Source organism: Lynx rufus, unplaced genomic scaffold (assembly GCF_022079265.1).
Source record: "Lynx rufus isolate CCGP_SWC_20201006 ecotype Redwood Valley unplaced genomic scaffold, mLynRuf1.p SCAF_24, whole genome shotgun sequence".
NCBI lineage: Eukaryota > Metazoa > Chordata > Mammalia > Carnivora > Felidae > Lynx > Lynx rufus.
Window position 1 is genome coordinate 2,337,133 of NW_025814839.1, and position 17,830 is coordinate 2,354,962.

A 17,830-nucleotide genomic window follows, 5' to 3' on the forward strand; every position below is an offset into this window, starting at 1 on the left:
GCCTTCGGAGACACCAGCTGTTCCTGCGCAGCCGGAGCCACGCGCGCACCTGACGTCACAGCCCCCGCCCCGGCGGCCGCCCCACCCCCTCGCCGGGGAGGCAGGCCCCGCGCATGCGCACGCACTTCCCCCCGGCTCCGCCCCCGCGCGCCGGCTGGGGGACCGCTGTAGTTCTGCAGGTCTTGGCGGGTCTGTTGCTGCCCCCTTGAGAGTGCTTATGCTTTTCCAGAATCTCTCCTAGTTGGGTTAGGGGCTAGGGAACTTGTCCTAAAACTGCATTTGCCGAACTTATTTTACTTAGATTGTGTTTATTTGGGGTGTCTGAGTCGGGAGGGAGGAAGATTTTGAGGAGGTGAAAGCTCACCACCTCTTGGCATTGCCTGACCGGAGCCAAAGCCAACGGCCCAGAATGCTAGAACTGACATTGACCATCCAACAAGGTCGCCAGGCAAGGCCGAGGAGGGCCCCGTCGTCTCACGGTGTCGTTATTTACTGCAACTAATTCATCCTAGATTCCTGCCCTCTAAGACTCTAGGTGACTCTTTTGACAGCTGTTTCTGTCGCTCAAATGACACAATTGCATCCCCTCCCCTTCATGGTCCTACAAGATCTATCCCTGCCTAACTTCCCAGTCACATCTCCTATCTCACCTCCCTGGATCAGTACTTCCCAGCCAGTTTCTTCTCTTCCTGCCCTTACATGGAACATTCCCTCTAAATCTTCACATGGTTGCCTTTTTCTCATCATTCAAGCCTTAATTCAATGACACCTGTATTAATTTCCTAGGGCTGCGGCAGCACGTGGCTGACTCAATCCATACAGCATGCAACTCTTGATCTCAGGGTTATGAGTTCAAGCCCCACATTGATCACCCAGCCTACTTAAATTACAAAAGAAAAAAGAAAAAAAAATTCAGGGCACCTGGGTAGCTTAGCCTGTTAAGCGTTGGACTCTTAATTTCAGTTCGGGTCATGATCTCATGGTTCATGGTATCTAGCCCATAGACAGGCTCCCTGCTGTCAGTGCAGAGCCTGCTTGGGATTCTCTCTCCCTCTCTTTCTGCCCCTCCCCACTCGCCCTCGCTCTCAAAATAAATAAACATTTTTAAAAAATTCCTAGGTCTGCCTTTTACCATAAATTGCACTGTTTAGATACCACAAACTGAGTGGCTTAAACAATAGAAATCTATTCTCTCACAGTTCTGGAGGCTAGAAGTATGAAATCAAGGTGTCAGCAAAGACATGCTCCAACCCTGTGTAAAATCTTTCCTTGCTTCTTCCTGGCTTGTGGTGGCACTCAGTCCTTAGCATTCCTTGCCTTGTAGTTCATCCCTCCATTCTCTGCCTCTGTCGTTACGTGACCTTCCCTGCGTGTCCTCTCCTAAGGGCACCATTTTTTTAAAATACGTATTTTTGAGAGACAGTATGCCAGTGGGGGAGGGGCAGAGAGAGAGGGAGAGGGAGAATCCCAAGCTCTGCTGATAGCTCAGAGCCGGACACGGGGCTCAACCTCACAAATCGTGAGATCATGACCTGAACCCAAATCACGAGTCAGATGCTCAATGAACTGAGCCACCCAGGTGCCCCTCTAAAGGACACCAATCTTATTAGGTTCAAGGGTCCATCCCACTCCAGAATGACTTCATCTAAGCTTAACGAATTACATCTGCAAAGACCATTTCCAAATAAGATCACATTCTGAGGTAGTGGGTATTAGAACATCAGCATATCTTTCTGGAGGATACAATTTAAACTGTAACAAGGTCTGAAAAAAAGACCTTTCCTGAATATCCAGAGCTTCATGCCTCCTCCCAGTGATTCATATGTCACCTGTCTTATATCCTTCATAAAAGTGTTTGTCTCCATGTTGGTTGTATGCATCCCTCCGTGGGTATATAATCTGCACGAGATCTCAGGGATTGTGTCTTTGTCTTGGTCATCATCGTATTCCCAGAGCTTGGCACATAGTAGGCCCTTAATAAATATCCGCTGAAGGAACAAACATGAAAGATGCAAAGCCTCTCAACTTTTGGGGCTCAGAGACCACTCTAAGAACTCCGAATGGGAAATATACACATAAACACATAGAGAAATATTTGGAATTCTTTTTTTTAATGTGTATTTATTTTTTAGAGAGACAGAATGCAAGCAGAAGAGGAGCAGAGAGAGGAGACACAGAATCCAAAGCAGGCTCCAGGCTCTGAGCTGTCAGCACAGAGCCCCACACGGGGCTCAAACTTACGAACCAGGAAATCGTGACCTGAGCCAAAGTCAGACGCTTAGCCCACTGAGCTACCCAGGTGCCTCCAAATGTTTGGAATTCTTAACTAAGGCCTGAAGAAGAGTGTGACTTAAGATTCCCAGATAATTAGTGATGGACTTTGAATTATATTCTCATCCTTGAGGGTTGGAACTTCAATATATCTTTGGGAGCCACAATTCAATTCATAACAACGCCTCTCAATAAAGGTGAAACAAGTCTTGTTCGTGTGCCTGGTTATTATTGATTGGGCTGATTATGAATAAAACCACTATAAACATTTATGTAATTTTTTTAATTAAGAAAAAGATGATTTTACATTAAAATCAAAACTTTTAAATTTAATTTAATCTTTTAGAGTAATCTCTACGCCCAACATGGGGCTCAAATTTACAACCCCAAGATCAAGAGTCGCAGACTCTACTGACTGAACCAGTCAAGCACCCCTAAAATCCTAACTTTTATTTTGAAAAATGGGAAAATCTGGCCATTCCAGATGGCTCACATTCCTGCATGGTAATGGGCTGGAACAGAATAAAGATATCCCCTTCACAATGGGCTGGCCAGTGGCCACAGTCCTCACCATGCTCAACTACATTGCCCCGACTACTTCACGTATTTTTGTAAACTGTAGTCCTCAGACATTTGAATTTGAGACTCCCGATATAATATGTCATGAGGATTGCAAAACCATATAAATCATTTAAATGGTGAAAAAAAAACGGAAAAAGGTTTATTTAATTGGGATTAGTGGAATCAAAAAGGAAACATAGGGCCTTGAAGGATGAGTAAAGTGTCACCAAGCAGAGAATTGGGGAAGACGCCCTTTCACTTCGGCTTGCAGTGACTCAATCCAAGCAGGTCCACCTGCCCCAGGCTGCCTGTGGCCAGGAGAGGCTGGCTCTGCCCGCCAGGGAATCTGGGCAGGTGCACCTTATCTGCAGGCTGGCCAGCGGTCAGGCTGCAAATCTAAGTGACTGTTTTCTCTGTGGGGTCAGGACTCAGAATGCATTATTCACGAGCCCTTTTGTAGATGGCAGGGGCTGGCCACCCCAATCGGTGTAGCCAGTGGGTGCCAGAAGTATCAGATCTTACCCGACTGCCACTCTGTCCTGGTTCCTACCCAAAGTGCTTTCAGATTCACTTGTCAGCTCCTTGGAATTGGATCTGGCTCTACTTATGGACTTTGATATGAGGGGTGAGAAAGTGTGTTATCCTCCTCATCCCTGCCCACGCCACCAAGGGGAAATCTCTATTTGTTCTCTTTAAGACACTCTACTTAGGAACCTGTCAGTCTGAGACGTTGGACAACCAGCTGGGAAGAGTCATAAAAGTAGCAAACACAGGGGCACCTGGGTGGCTCAGTCGGTTAAGCGTCTGACTATGGCTCGGGTCATGATCTCGCAGTTTGTGAGTCCGAGCCCCGCATCGGGCTCTGTGCTGACAGCTCGGAGCCTGGAGCCTGCTTTGGATTCTGTGCCTCCTCCTCTCTCTGCCCCTCCCCTGCTCATGCTCTGTCTCTCAATAATAAATAAATGTTAAAAAAAAAAAAAAAGAGGAAGTGTTTATTTTTTAAAAATTTTTTAAAATGTTTTATTTATTTTTGAGACAGAGAGAGACAGAGCATGAACAGGGGAGGGGCAGAGAGAAAGGGAGACACAGAATCCGAGGCAGGCTCCAGGCTCTGAGCCGTCAGCACAGAGCCCGATGAGGGGCTCGAACTCACGAACCGTGAGATCATGACCTGAGCCGAAGTCGGGCGCTTAACCGACTGAGCCACCCAGGCGCCCCGAAGAGGAAGTGTTTAAAAAAAAAAAAGTAGCAAACGCATAGAAAGCACTATGTGTCTAGTGCTCTTGTATACATTTTATGTATATGCCTTAATGCATTAAGTCTTCACAACAGCTTGAGGAAGGACCTCTATTCTGTTTTACAGGTGAATATTCTAAGGCATAGTTTCTCCAACTTAAAAAAAAAAGTTATTTATTTTGAGAGAGAGAGAATTCATGAGTGGGGGAAGGAGAGAGAGAGAGAGAGAGAGAGAGAGAGAGAGAGAGAGAATCCCAAGCAGTCTCCATGCTGTCCGCATACAGCCAATTCAGGGCTTGATCTCAGAAACCATGAGATCATGACCTGAGCCGAAACCAAGAGTCAGATGTTTAACTGACTGAGACACACAGGCACCCCAGTTTCTTCAACTTTTGATATGACCAAGAACTACAGATTGCAGATTCTGATTCAGTAGGCTCTAGGAAGGGCCAGAGGTCCTGTAATTCTACGAGCTCCCAGCCAATATCACTGGTCCAAGGACATTTTAAATAGCAAGTGTCCAAGTTGCAGAGAGGTGAAGGAACTTACCCAAGATCATCCAGCTACTGGTAGCTGTGTTATGTACATATTACAAGACGCCAAGAGCTAATTCTAAAAAAAGTCCAAGGAGAACTGAAAATTCCAGGGACTTTTCCTTCATCTGCTTCCCACAAATGCCCTTGCTCAAAATAGTCCCAAAGATTTTAACAAGCAACTTGTGCAAAGATGTTTATAGCAGCACTTTTTAGATCAGCCACGCACTGGAAACATCGCAAATGCCCCACAACAGAGAAACGGTGAAGTAAGCTATAGTCTAGTTCATGCAATAATATATAGCTATTGAGATGATCGCTATGGGACTAAATGAATGCCTATAAACAAGTATATTAAATCGTGATAAGTAAAAATGTATATCCCAGGGGCGCCTGGGTGGCTCAGTCAGTTAAGTGTCCAACTTCGGCTCAGATCTCATGGTTTGTGAGTTTGAGACCCTCATCGGGCTCTGTGCTGACAGCTCAGAGCCTGGAGCCCACTTTGGATTCTGTGTCTCCCTCTCTCTCTCTGCCCCTCCCCAGCTTGTGCTCTCTCTCTCTCTCTCTCTCAAAAACAAACCTTAAAAAAAAAAAAAGTAGAGCCCAAAATAATGTGTATATACTGATTAAAGGCACATAGTCATTTGTGCACCCTAAAAAAGACTGGGTGAATTTAGTGTAAGAGAAACAGTTGATCACATAAATTGATGGAATTTTTTTTTTCTGAAATGTTTTTCAGCTGTTTGATAAATTTTAAGCCCCTATCTTTCTGTTCACAGGTTTATAATGAAACAGCAAACATGAGTATTAAATTACATTTATTTAATATTTACTCTTCAGGTATCAAAATACCCTTTCTGTCCTTATTCAGTTATTTGCATTACTGGACCTACCTAGGGCTAAAAGTCCTGGGGCTTGATGGGGGTGTGATTTATTTGGCCCAGCCAGACAAACATGAGTTCAAATCCCAGCTCTCGCATTTGCCAGATGCATGACCCTGAGTCCATAATTCATTTTCTCTATGAACTGGGGGTTGCTCTCTTAGGACTGTTGTGAGGATTAATGCATTGACATAAATAAAGTGCCCAACACTATGTAAGTACCAGAAATTACTGACTATAGATTTGGGTTTTTTAAAAAATTAGACATTAAAAAATAAATAAAAAATAAATTTAAAAGTAAGCATTTTATTTTGGTATAATCTTAGATTTGCAAAGCTGCAAAGATAGTACAGAGTTCCTATGTACTCTTCACTCAGTTTTCCCTCTTGCTGACAATTTACATAACCATGGCAGCTTTATCAAAACCAAGAAATTAACACAGGCAATTATTATAAACTAAATCCCAGACTTTGTTCAGGTTTTTCCAGTTTTTCCACTGATGTCCTTTTCCTGTTCCAGAATTCAACCTGACGTTGAATTTAGGCATCGTGTCTCCAGAGTCTCCTCTCCTCTGTGATAGTAACTCAGTGCTTCCTTGGTTTTCATGACCTTGACAGTTTTGAATAGTATATATTGTTGTTCTTGTTGTTTTTAAGTAATCTCTACACCCAGCGTGGGACTCAAATTCACAACCTCAAGATCAAGAGTCACATGCTCCACCAACTGAGCCAGCCAGGTGCCCCTATATATTGTTTTAACAATAGCTTTATTGAGATATTGTGATGGTTAATTTCATATGTCAACTTGACTAGGCCACACTTTAAAGTTTTTTTGAGAGAGAGGGAGACAGAGCGGGAGCGAGTGCATGCAGGGGAGGGGCAGAGAGAGAGAGGGAGAGAGAGACTCCCAAGCACTGACAGCGTGGAGCCCGACTCAGGGCTGGAACTCATGAACCATGAGATCATGACCTGATCCGAAGTCAGATGCTTAACCGACAGAGCCACCCAGGCGCCCCATGTCTTGTCTTTTCTCTTGGTATCACCAAGGAGTGGAATTGCTGAGTCGGATGGTAACTGTTTTTAACATTTTGAAGCACTGCCAAACCTTTTTCCAAAGGTGCCCCACCATTTCACACCCTCACTGGCAATGCACAAAGACTCCAATTTCTCTAAATCCTTGTCAACACTTGTTATTGACCGTCATTTTAGTCATCCTTGCAGTTTTGTGTGAAGTGTATCTCACTGTGGCTTTGATTTTGTGTTTTCCTAATCACTAAAAGTGTTGAGTGTCTTTTCATGTGTTTGTGGACCACTAGTATATCTTCTTTTGGAGAAATGTCTGTTCTAATCTTTTGCTCATTTTAAAATGGGATTATTTCCCTTTTTATTGTTGACTTGTAAGGGTTCTTTATATATTCTGGATACAAGTCCCTTATATACACAATTGCAAATATTTACTCCCTTTCTGTGAGTTGATTATACTTCTATATAAAAATGTTTTAACTTATTCAACAATCTCAAACTTAAAGAAAAGCTGCAAGTACAGTACAAAGAACTTTTTTTCCAGGCCCATTTTAGATTGATCTGCTTTGCTGCTTTGCTTTGCCCCATCACTCCTGAATACGTTAGTGAGCATTTCCCATAATCGAGAACATTCTCCTCAGGGCACCTGGGTGGCTCAGTCAGTTAAGTGTCCAACTTCAGCTCAGGTCATGATCTCGCAGTTTGTGAGTTCAAGCCCCACGTTGGGCTGTGCTGACAGCCCAGAGCCTGGAGCCTGCCCGGGATTCTGTGTCTCCCTCTCTCTGCCCCTCCCCTGCTCATGCTCTGTCTCTCTCTGTCTCAAAAATAAGTGTTAAAAAAAATTTTTTTAGGGGCGCCTGGGTGGCTCGGTTGGTTAAGCATCCGACTTCGGCTCAGGTCATGATCTCACGGTCCATGAGTTCGAGCCCTGCGTCAGGCTCCGTGCTGTCCGCTCAGAGCCTGGAGCCTGTTTCAGATTCTGTGTCTCCCTCTCTCTCTGCCCCTCCCCTGTTCATGCTCTCTCTCTGTCTCAAAAATAAATAAATGTTAAAATTTAAAAAAAAAAATTTTTTTTTAAATTTTAATGTTTACTTATTTTTGAGAGAGACAGAGCGTGAGCAGGGGGAGGGGCAGAGAGAGAGGGAGACACAGAATCTGAGGCAGGCTCCAGGCTCTGAGCTGTCAGCACAGAGCCCGATGCGGGGCTTGAACTCACAGACTGCAAGATCATGACCTGAGCTGAAGTCAGCCACTTAACCAACTGAGCCACCCAGGCGCCCTAAAAAATGTATCCTGATGAAAGGTTTGATGACCAAGGTGATCCCTTTTTTGGCTTAGTCTCCAGATTAAAATGTGTTTTTTCTCTTTATACTTTCTATTACTAATTTTCTAGTGAAAATTTCCCCAACTTCCAATGGCTGTTATCAACCAGAGATGAGTGGAAAGATGTGCTTGATAAAGGTTTAGAAACTGAAGACTTCCTAATTCACCTCAAAAGCCGAAAGCCACCTAAGAATATTTGAGGAATGTATTTATTACTATTATTTTTTGCAGACACAAAAGCCCTATATGAGTCCCAGCCGATCCTATTATTTTGAAGACCCTCAGTAGAAACAAAAGATAGAAATCACTCAGTGTCTATGTTTTTCTCTTTGTTCAAAGCATTTGAAGAATCAGGTCTGACAGTTCCCCAGTGAAACCGTAAGTATCAGATTCTTTTGTATGATGGCAGATACTGGAGGAAGATTGTAGATAGTAGGAAATTCACACACAAAAAAAATGTTTTCCAGTGACCAAGTGGAGTGTTGGCTGCTTTTCATGTTTTTGTTTTGGTTTGCTTTTTAGGCTGTAACTCTTGTTTCATTGCACCACCTGCTGGTGACTTCTCAGAATTTGTTTCTTCCAACAAAAGGCAAAAAGTTTGTTTAACCAAGATTTAACAGATATTCCTTTTCCTCCCACCTAAAAAACTATCATTCCCAAAGCTAACGTGGTAGAAATATTTCAGTGCTCTTCATCTTTAATAAAACAAAATACTTGACTCCAAATTTTCAACACTGAGAACATTTTTTTATTGTGACATATATTCAGAAAAGTACATATATATTTTTGTATATAGTTTAAATAATAATTATAAATATAATCTGTGCAACTAAGACCGACATCAAGAATAAGATTGCCATCACCTGGATAACCCCATGTTCCTCTTCCCTGATCATAACTTTCTCCCTCCCTCCCCACAAAGGTAACCACTATTTCGATAGTCATTTCAGCATGTACTACTTTTGTAATAAGAAAATAATTCAAGTACTAATTTTAAAAACCAGTGTAAAAATTTGATGCAGCTACTTAAACTGGAAATTTCCATGATTATCCCTGCATTTAACAAATATCTACTGAGTTCAACATTATTACAGTCATTATGAATAAAAGTCAAATGATGAGATACCATTTAACACCCACTAGGATGGCTAAAGTCAAAAAGACAGACAATACCAGGAGCTGGCTCAGTCAAGGGAGTGTGTGACTCAATCTCAGGTTTGTGAGTTTGAGCCCCACTTTGCATGTGGAGTTACCTGAAAAAAATTTTTTTAACTTTTAAAATTTATTTTAAACAAACAAGCAAATAAACAAGGGCACCTGGCTGGCTCAGTCAGCAAAGCATGCGACTCTTGATCTCAGGGACGAGAGTTCCAGCCCCATGTTGGGCGTGGAGCCTACTAAAAAAAAAAAAAAGTCACCATCTGTCCCTATACAACATTATTACAATATTATTGACTATTCATAATTCTTTGTTAAGCTATACATGTTTTTTGCATTTTCCTATATGCAGATTTCACAAGTAAAAACTTTCCCTCCTTCCTTTGTTCTCTCTTTTGAAATTTCCCAAAATAAAATAAAAAGCAGAAAAAAATCAAACATCTTTGTAACGTGATGCTTTCATCTTTTCCATTCTATACTCAAGGGCTCTCTTCCCTTGTTAGTTACCCTCAAGGTACGGTGTAGGGGGCAGGCATCACCTTTACTTCCTTTCATTGAGAAAGGAGATTTGAAGCCTTGTTTCATCACAACAACAATGCTACAAGGCAGAAAAACTGAGAAGTGTTGTGTTACGAATCAGGACTGCCCTCCCTTTGAAGATCTTCCAAGATCTTTTGTGTGATGCAGTATTTAACATGACATACACTACACGTAAGTAGGAGCTCTGTCTAGCTTTGCTCATTTTTGCAATCCCAGCGCCAGGCACAGTGCTTGGCACACAGCAGGCAAAAACATGTATTATTAATAACAAGTTTTAAGATGTGAGTCACTTACCATAAAATTCACTCTTTAAAGTGCACAATTCAGGGGGCGCCTGGGTGGTTCAGTTGACTTTGGCTCAGGTCATGATCTCAAGGTTCTGGGTTCAAGCCCCGCATCGGGCTTGCTGTGGTCACAGCACAGAAATTGCTTTGGACCCACTGTCTCCCCCTCTCTCTCTGACCCTCCCCCACTCATGCTCGCTCTCTCCCAAAAATAAATACACATTTTTTAAAAACCAATGCACAATTCAGTGGTTTTTAGTATACTCAAAGACTCGTGCAGCCATCAGTACTAATTCCAGAACATTTTCATCACCCCAAAAAGAAACCTCACATCTTTAGCAGCCAGTCTTTTCCCCTTCATCCCCATTCTCTGACCATCACTTATGTACTTTTTGTTTCTATGGATTTGCCTATTCGGGACATTTTAAATAATTTATTTATTACCTATTTTATTTTTTTGAGAGAGGAGGAGAGAGCGTGAGCCAGGGAAGAGGGGGAGAGGCGCCCCAATGGTAACTACATTTATCACGGTGAGCATTGAGTAATGAATAGAAGCACTGACTCGATATGTTGTACACCTGTAATATAACATGGTATGTCAATTGTACTTCAATACATTTTTTAACTAAAAAAAAAGAAAGAATATATTCGCCTAAGGCAAGGTTACTCATACTTTCAGTTTCACCAGATCATACCAAAGTGTCTTCCAAAGTGGTTCATACTCCCTAAGAGTTCAAACCTTCTGCCTTTTTGAAGTACCTTTGAAAAGTGTGTTGATGGTTTACAAAAAATCTAAGTGGGTTTTCATGAAAGCTGCTTTTGGGCTATTTGAAATGGGGAGATAGTGCCACCTGCCAGAAAAAGCACTTTAAAAAATTTACCAACTGCTCAGCACCTCCCAGCTGTCTACTTGGGTTGACGACAGGGCAAACATCCCCATGTATACATTTTCCAGCAGCGCCTAGCTGGCTCAGTCAGAAGACCGTGCAATTCTTGATCTCAGGGTCATCGGTTCGAGTCCCACTTTGGGTTGTAAGATTACTTAAAAAAATAAAACTTGGGGCGCCTGGGTGGCTCAGTCGGTCGAGCGTCCGACTTCGGCTCAGGTCGTGATCTTGCGGTCTGTAAGTTCAAGCCCCGCGTCGGGCTCTGTGCTGACAGGTCAGAGCCTGGAGCCTGCTTCCAATTCTGTGTCTTCCTCTCTCTGTCGCCGCCCCCCCCCCCCCCGCCCTGCTCATGCTCTGTCTCTCTCTCTCTCTCTCTGTCAAAAATAAAAATTAAGAAAAAAATTAAAAAAAATAAAACTTAAAAAAATACATTTTCCACACACCTTCGATGTGGACAGGTGTTAACTGTTTACAATGCACTTTCACAAACATTTTCATTTAATCATCTTAACAATCCTGAGAGGTAAATGTTTTTATTGTGTATTTTATGGATGAGGAAACTGAGATTCAGAGAGTGAAAGATGTCCAGGGGCGCCTGGGTGGCTCAGTTGGTTAAGCATCTGACTTCAGCTCAGGTCATGATCTCACAGTTCTTGAGTTTGAGCCCCATGTCGTCTGCACTGACAGCTTGGAGCCTGGGGCCTGCTTCAGGTTCTGTATCTCCCTCTTTCTCTGCCCCTTTCTCGCTTGCTTGCATGCTCTCAATCTCTCTCTCTCTCTTGAAAATAAATAAAACAATGAGAAAAAAAAAAAAAGGAAAGAAAGCTGTCCAGATTATCCAGTAAATTACAGTGCAGGGGCTTGTCCCAGGTTTCTTTTTGTTTTTGTTTTTCATCACACCATTGCTACGAATCTGACAAAGTAGCTTGTATAGAAAATTTTGTTGTAAAGGACTCATTGTAACCAGATCAACAGAGCACTCACTCCACACTCCCTAGGCAGAGTGTACTTCCTATACTTCATTTGAGATTTGGTCATGTAGCTTGTTTTGTCCGTTACCAAAGATTTAAAAAGCATTTGAACGAATAGGCTTGCTCTCTCACACTCCTGCCATTGCAGTTAAAGTATTTCTGAGCTGCCCATTGATCCCAGAGGGACAATGAGAGACACTTGGTGCAGAACTGCCTTAACCAAGGCCAGCCTGGACCAGCAAAACTGAATAAGCTACAGAAATGTTCTTTGCTGGATGCCACTGAGAAACAGGTTGCTGTTTGTTTTACCACAAAAACTAACAGATAACTATCTGGGATACAGGAATAGATTTGTAATACTGAACTCTTCCTTGGAAAGGTACCTAAGATCAGGAGATTTTCTTTTTGTATTTTAAATTTTTTTAAGTCTATTTATTTATTTTTGAGAGAGACAGAGACAGCATGAACAGGGGAGGGGCAGAGAGGGAGAGAGAAAGAGAATCCCAAGCAGGATCCACACGGTCAGCGCAGGCCTGAAGCGGGGCTTGAACCCACGAAACCATGAGACCATGACCTGAGCTGAAACTGAGTCGGATGCATCATCAACTGAGCCACCCAGGCACCCCATGAGATTTTCTTATTAATAATTTATATTTAGGGCCTGCTATGGCCTAAATGCTTGTGTCCCCCCAAATTCACATGTTGGAACTCCAATGCCCAATATGCTGGTATTAGGAAGTGGGGCCTTTGGGAGGTGATTAGGCCATGAGAGTGGAGCCTCACTAATGGGATTAGTGTCCTTATAAAAGAGATCCCACAGAGCTCCCTAGCCCCTTCTACCATGTGAGGAAACAAGTCTGTAATCTGGAAGAGGGCATTTACCTGACCAGGCTGGACTTGCAGCCTGTAGACTGTGAGATATAAAATTCTGTTGTTTATAAGCCACTCAGCCTACGGTATTTTGTCACAGAAGCCTGAATGAACTAAAGCAGAGCCTAACGTTTTGAGTTTTGAATGAGGTCCATATCATTTATAACACAATCTCAATTTCTTTTTTTTTTTTTTTTTTTTTTTTCAACGTTTATTTATTTTTGGGACAGAGAGAGACAGAGCATGAACGGGGGAGGGGCAGAGAGAGAGGGAGACACAGCATCGGAAACAGGCTCCAGGCTCTGAGCCATCAGCCCAGAGCCCGACGCGGGGCTCGAACTCACAGACCGTGAGATCGTGACCTGGCTGAAGTCGGACGCTTAACCGACTGCGCCACCCAGGCGCCCCAACACAATCTCAATTTCATTCAACATTTTAGAAATATAGTTATATATTGTTGCCTTTAAACATCTGACCTTTAAAGCCAAAAAATATTTACTATCTTTACAGAAAAGACTTGCTCAATGATAATTTACCCCCTGGCTCTGGGAGGTGGGGGTCACCCTCCCTGAACAAGAGGGAAGCTCATACATTTGGAGATCTGCCATCAAGAAGGAAAGGGGATCAAATTTCAGTAGCAACCAATAGGGTCTACTGCAGGGAACCACAGCCACCCACTCTACCCGCCCATATTATCACGGTCCAGGACATGTGTGAGACACAGGACAAAGTCAGTATCAAATGCAGTGATTATAAAATGGGAGAAAATGAAGTAGGTTGTGGAAAGGACCAGTTTTTCAACCATTCACTGGAGTTAAAAGGATAGTGAGGTGCCTGGCTGGCTCAGTCAGTAGAGCACGAGACTCTTGATCTCAGGATCATGAATTTAAGCCCCACAATGGCCATGGAGACTGCTTTAAAAAAAAGAAAAAAAGGGGAGTTATTATCTTGATAGGTTTGTCATCTTTTAAAGAGCCAGAGACAATACAATTATACTTTATTCATCAATCCATTTATTCATCAAGTAGTTTTTTAAGGACCTATGGGAAACTATTCACTTCCTAGGGCTGTTGCAACACAGTTCCACAAACTAGGGGCCTTTAACAACAGAAATGTCTGGTCTCTGGGGCACCCAGATGGCTCAGTTGGTTGAGTGTCCAACTTCAGCTCAGGTCATGATCTCACAGTTCGTGGGTTCATGTCCCACGTCGGGCTTTGCGCTGACAGCAAGAAGCCTGCTTCGGATTCTCTCTCTCCCTCTCTCTCTCTCTCTCTGCTCCTCCCAGGCTCACTCATGCTCTCTCTCTCAAAATAAATATTTAAAAATTTTTAAAAGAAATTAAGAATTTCAAAATGGTGACAGCAAAGCATTAAGCCAAACACAAAGCCCTTCTTAGCATGAGGCCTGTGTGAATCCTCTAAGGGGAAAATGGTACTAATGGGTATATTTTGAGTCAATTTAAGGTTTGTTTGCTTTTCCACTATTTTTCTGTGTTCCTTGCAAGGCATTTATGAAGCAGTTCATTCTTTCTACAGCAGGTGCATTCTTGGGTTAGGACCCTTCTTTTTTTTTTTTTTTAATGTTTTATTTATTTTTGAGAGAAAGAGAGAGACAAGAGAGAGCGTGCGTGCGCGGGGGAGGGGCAGGGAGATTCAGAGACAATCTGAGGCAGGCTCCAGGCTCTGAGCTGTCAGCACAGAGCCCAACAAAGGGTTTGAACCCATGAGCCGAAGCCAGATGCTTAACCAACTGAGCCACCCAGGAGCCCTGACTTAGGACCCTTCTAAGATCCAATCTCTCAAGGAGGAGATAGTTTAAGGAGATGGTAGCTATCCAAAAGGGAAAATCTTTTCTCCCCAGCTCCACAGAATGTCTGAGTAACTTCATCAGAATACCCAAGAATCACTTTTCCTTTCCCTTCAGTTTTTGGGTCCTTGATTAGGATTTATAACTCTTGGCATGGAGGTTTCTCTGCTCACCAGCTTGAGACGTTCTTAGCGTTTTCCAGCTTCTCCCTGTTTAACCGGGTCACTGTGGTCCAAAAGTCACCTTCTGCCTCATCCCCTGTATCAAAGGAAGTTCAAGAAAACACACAGGTTCCTGACCACTGGCGTCTAATCTCCTCTCCCCCCAGGCTACCCCACTTTTTCATAGGACACCATCTGCCATCTTGAGGTCAAGACAGTCTTCAGAGTCACTTTGCACTATCATACCCACTTTCAAGACCTTGCCCAGGGGGAGTCCTATCCCTGAGCCCCACAGTGTGAACTCTTCAAGGATAGAGGTTGAATTGTTATATACATCTTTGAAACTCTAGTATCCAGTAAGGTGCACACGTATGAAACATAATATGCTTTCCACAAATGGTTATGGAATAAAGTTGATGAACTGACACAAGGGACCTTCAAAACATTTACAATTTTAACGACACAAAATCACTTACCTTGATGCAGATTTCTTTCTTTTCCGGCTCTTATTTAATGTATCTTCCTAATGGTTTCCTGACTAGGGACGAACGTTTCTGTGGTTGAGAACATACGCTGTTTTTTTGTTGTTTTTAGCCAGAATACTTGTTCTCCAACTGGGCATATAGGCATTCAAATATCTCTTTGACTCCTGAAGTCTTCTAGAAATGTTAAGAATTCGGGGGGGGGGGGCGGTGGGGAAGGAAATTTAGGGGAAATCCTCCCTTTCCTTAAAATCTTCATTTAACACACATGTAAACAGAATAATCTTGTAAAACCTTTTTAAAATCGAAAAGTAAGTTCTCTCTGACCATATTCTGGTCTTTACATTTCTAGGCTCAGTAGTTCTGCAGCAGGGCACCTGAGACAGTGTCCGGATTCAGCGTTCCATTCAGCAACACAGATCTTTGCCGCGCTTTCTCCCTCCGCCCTTTAGGCTTTGGAACACGATCCGCCCACTTCCGGCAGGGAGGTCTATAGCGCAGGCGCAACTCCACAGCCTCGCAACAACCCATGGGTCTAGTACTGATGTACGCGCATGTGCAAAAGGGGGCGGGCTGGTTAATAGCGCGGGAGAATCCGGCTCACCGAACTCACGCGACTGTCTCCGCCCACCTAAGTAGGCGGGCGGAGCCGACACCCCCCGCCCCACACACCCAGGTTCAGGCAGCGCACGCGCACTTGAGTGAAGGAACGTGGCGAGGGAAGTTTTAACGCATGCTCATTTAAATGTGGCATGAAGCTTTTTACGTCAGCTTCGTACACCTCCTCCTTTGCGGTCTTAACCCGCCTCTGACTTTTTAAAGGGCCAGAGCACTTTAAAAAAAATTTTTTTTTTCCTTAATGTTTTTACTTTTGAGACAGAGAGAGATAGAGCATGAGCAGGGGAGGAGCAGAGAGAGAGGGAGACACAGAATCGGAAGCAGGCTCCAGGCTCCGAGCCATCAGCACAGAGCCCGACGCGGAACTCGAACTCACAGACTGTGAGATCATGACCTGAGCCAAAGTCGGACGCTCAACCGACTGAGCCACCCAGGTGCCCCAGGGCCAGAGCGCTTTTTCACCCAATCGCTTTTTTTTTTTTTTTAAATTAAGCATTTATGGAGAGCCTAGTATGTGCTGGGCCCAACTTACATTGTCTCCTGTATGCATTTTCCAGTTTTTCCTTTTGCAATAATTACATTAGTTAGTATTTACATGTTTGAGTAAATTTCTTCCTTTGTCCCAGTTGTGCTATTCCCTTGGAGGCAATTCTTCGAAATGAGAGGCAATGTGATGTTCTGGACAGGCCTTCCTAGGTCAAGAGGTCTGAGATTGAATCCTGGCTCAGCCACTTCCTTGGTCTTTTAACTCTGGATAGGTATCTAACTTGTGAACCTGAAGTTGACTTTTTTAAGTGAAGATAAGAATTCCTACCTGTCTTAGAGGATTGTTGTGAAAAGTACTTTCTTTTTTTAAAGAATGTAACAAGTTCTATGCCTCACACCAGCTACCTGTTACATAAATAATGGTCATTAAGTGGAATCAGAAAATAGTTTTATAGTTTCTGTAAGATAATTCCAAATGGTTTTTCAAGAGCATTTACCTAATTGCCTGGATGGCTAGCAGTATGTAATGGTGCCTCTTTCCCCACAGTGCTGCCAATATCACAGTCTATCATTTTTACACATTTTTCCTAGTCTAGACAGTATGTAATGGTATGGCAGGATTATTTTAACTTTCATTTCTTTAATTGCTGGTGAGGCTGTGCATTTTTCTCTGAGATGATTTATTAGCTGTGTTTGTTTGCTGAACAACTGTTTTCAAACCCTGTAATTTCCACTGGCTTACCCCTGCAGACATTATGTTAGGTTCTGACAGAGAATTTTGCTGATAGATTAAAAAGAAAAAAAAAAAAAAAGGATTTGGCAGAGAGAGAGAAATGAAACTTTCCAAGGAAGGGTTAGAGGCAAGAGATGAGCTCATCCCAAAAGCAGCACTTTCCAGTAGAACTTTCTATGATAAAGGAAATGTTCTGTATCTTCAATGTCCCATATAGTAGCCAGTTGCCACACATGCCTACTAAATACTTGGAATATGACTAGTGGGACTGAGGAATTGTTATTTTTATTTAACTTAAATTTCCATATAAATAGCCACCTCGTTGATAGAGTAACCCTAGAGATTAGGAAAAAAGGAGAGAAAGGAGGGAGAAAGAGTCCCTACAGAGTCACTCCTCAGAAGTGGCCTCATGTTTATGGAGGGACTCAAATTTGGACTTTAGGCACTGTTCCCCAGAAGACAGTTCCAGAGACTGCCAGTCTGACAAGAAGGCTATGTTCAGTTTAAAAAACTGCTTGCTTGATAGCAAGCTATACATTGATGATATTTCCACTTTTCTATATATATTTTACACTTCAACAAAAAGTTAAACAACATGTGCTGCACTTTGTATTACCCTCTGTAGGTATTTCTCTCTCTGATTTTTAAAAAAATTTTTTTTTCAACGTTTTTATTTATTTTTGGGACAGAGAGAGACAGAGCATGAACGGGGGAGGGGCAGAGAGAGAGGGAGACACAGAATCGGAAACAGGCTCCAGGCTCCGAGCCATCAGCCCAGAGCCCGACGCGGGGCTCGAACTCAGGGACCGCGAGATCGTGACCTGGCTGAAGTCGGACGCTCAACCGACTGCGCCACCCAGGCGCCCCTCTCTCTCTGATTTTTAATTTAACAGAATTTAAACTGAAAAGTGGCCTGTGACTCACTCTGGTCATCTGAAAACCCCTAGAGGGCGCTCATCCTGCATCAGAGACTTTGTGAAAAAACTATTGAGAGAATTCAGGAATC

General features: G+C 43.1%; 1 long non-coding RNA gene across 2 annotated transcripts; it reads right to left on the reverse strand.

Annotated features, from left to right (window-relative positions):
- Positions 1-11,430: 11,430 nt before the first annotated feature.
- Positions 11,431-15,435, reverse strand: LOC124518275 (uncharacterized). 2 transcript variants are annotated; one of them, XR_006963646.1, is made up of 3 exons: positions 14,982-15,435; positions 14,518-14,602; positions 11,431-11,474 (listed from the first exon to the last, which is right to left on the reverse strand). It is a non-coding gene; the product is annotated as an uncharacterized LOC124518275 (long non-coding RNA). The 2 variants fall into 2 exon arrangements; XR_006963645.1 differs by lacking the exon at positions 11,431-11,474 and adding an exon at positions 12,960-13,451.
- Between the last annotated feature and the right edge of the window lie 2,395 nt (positions 15,436-17,830).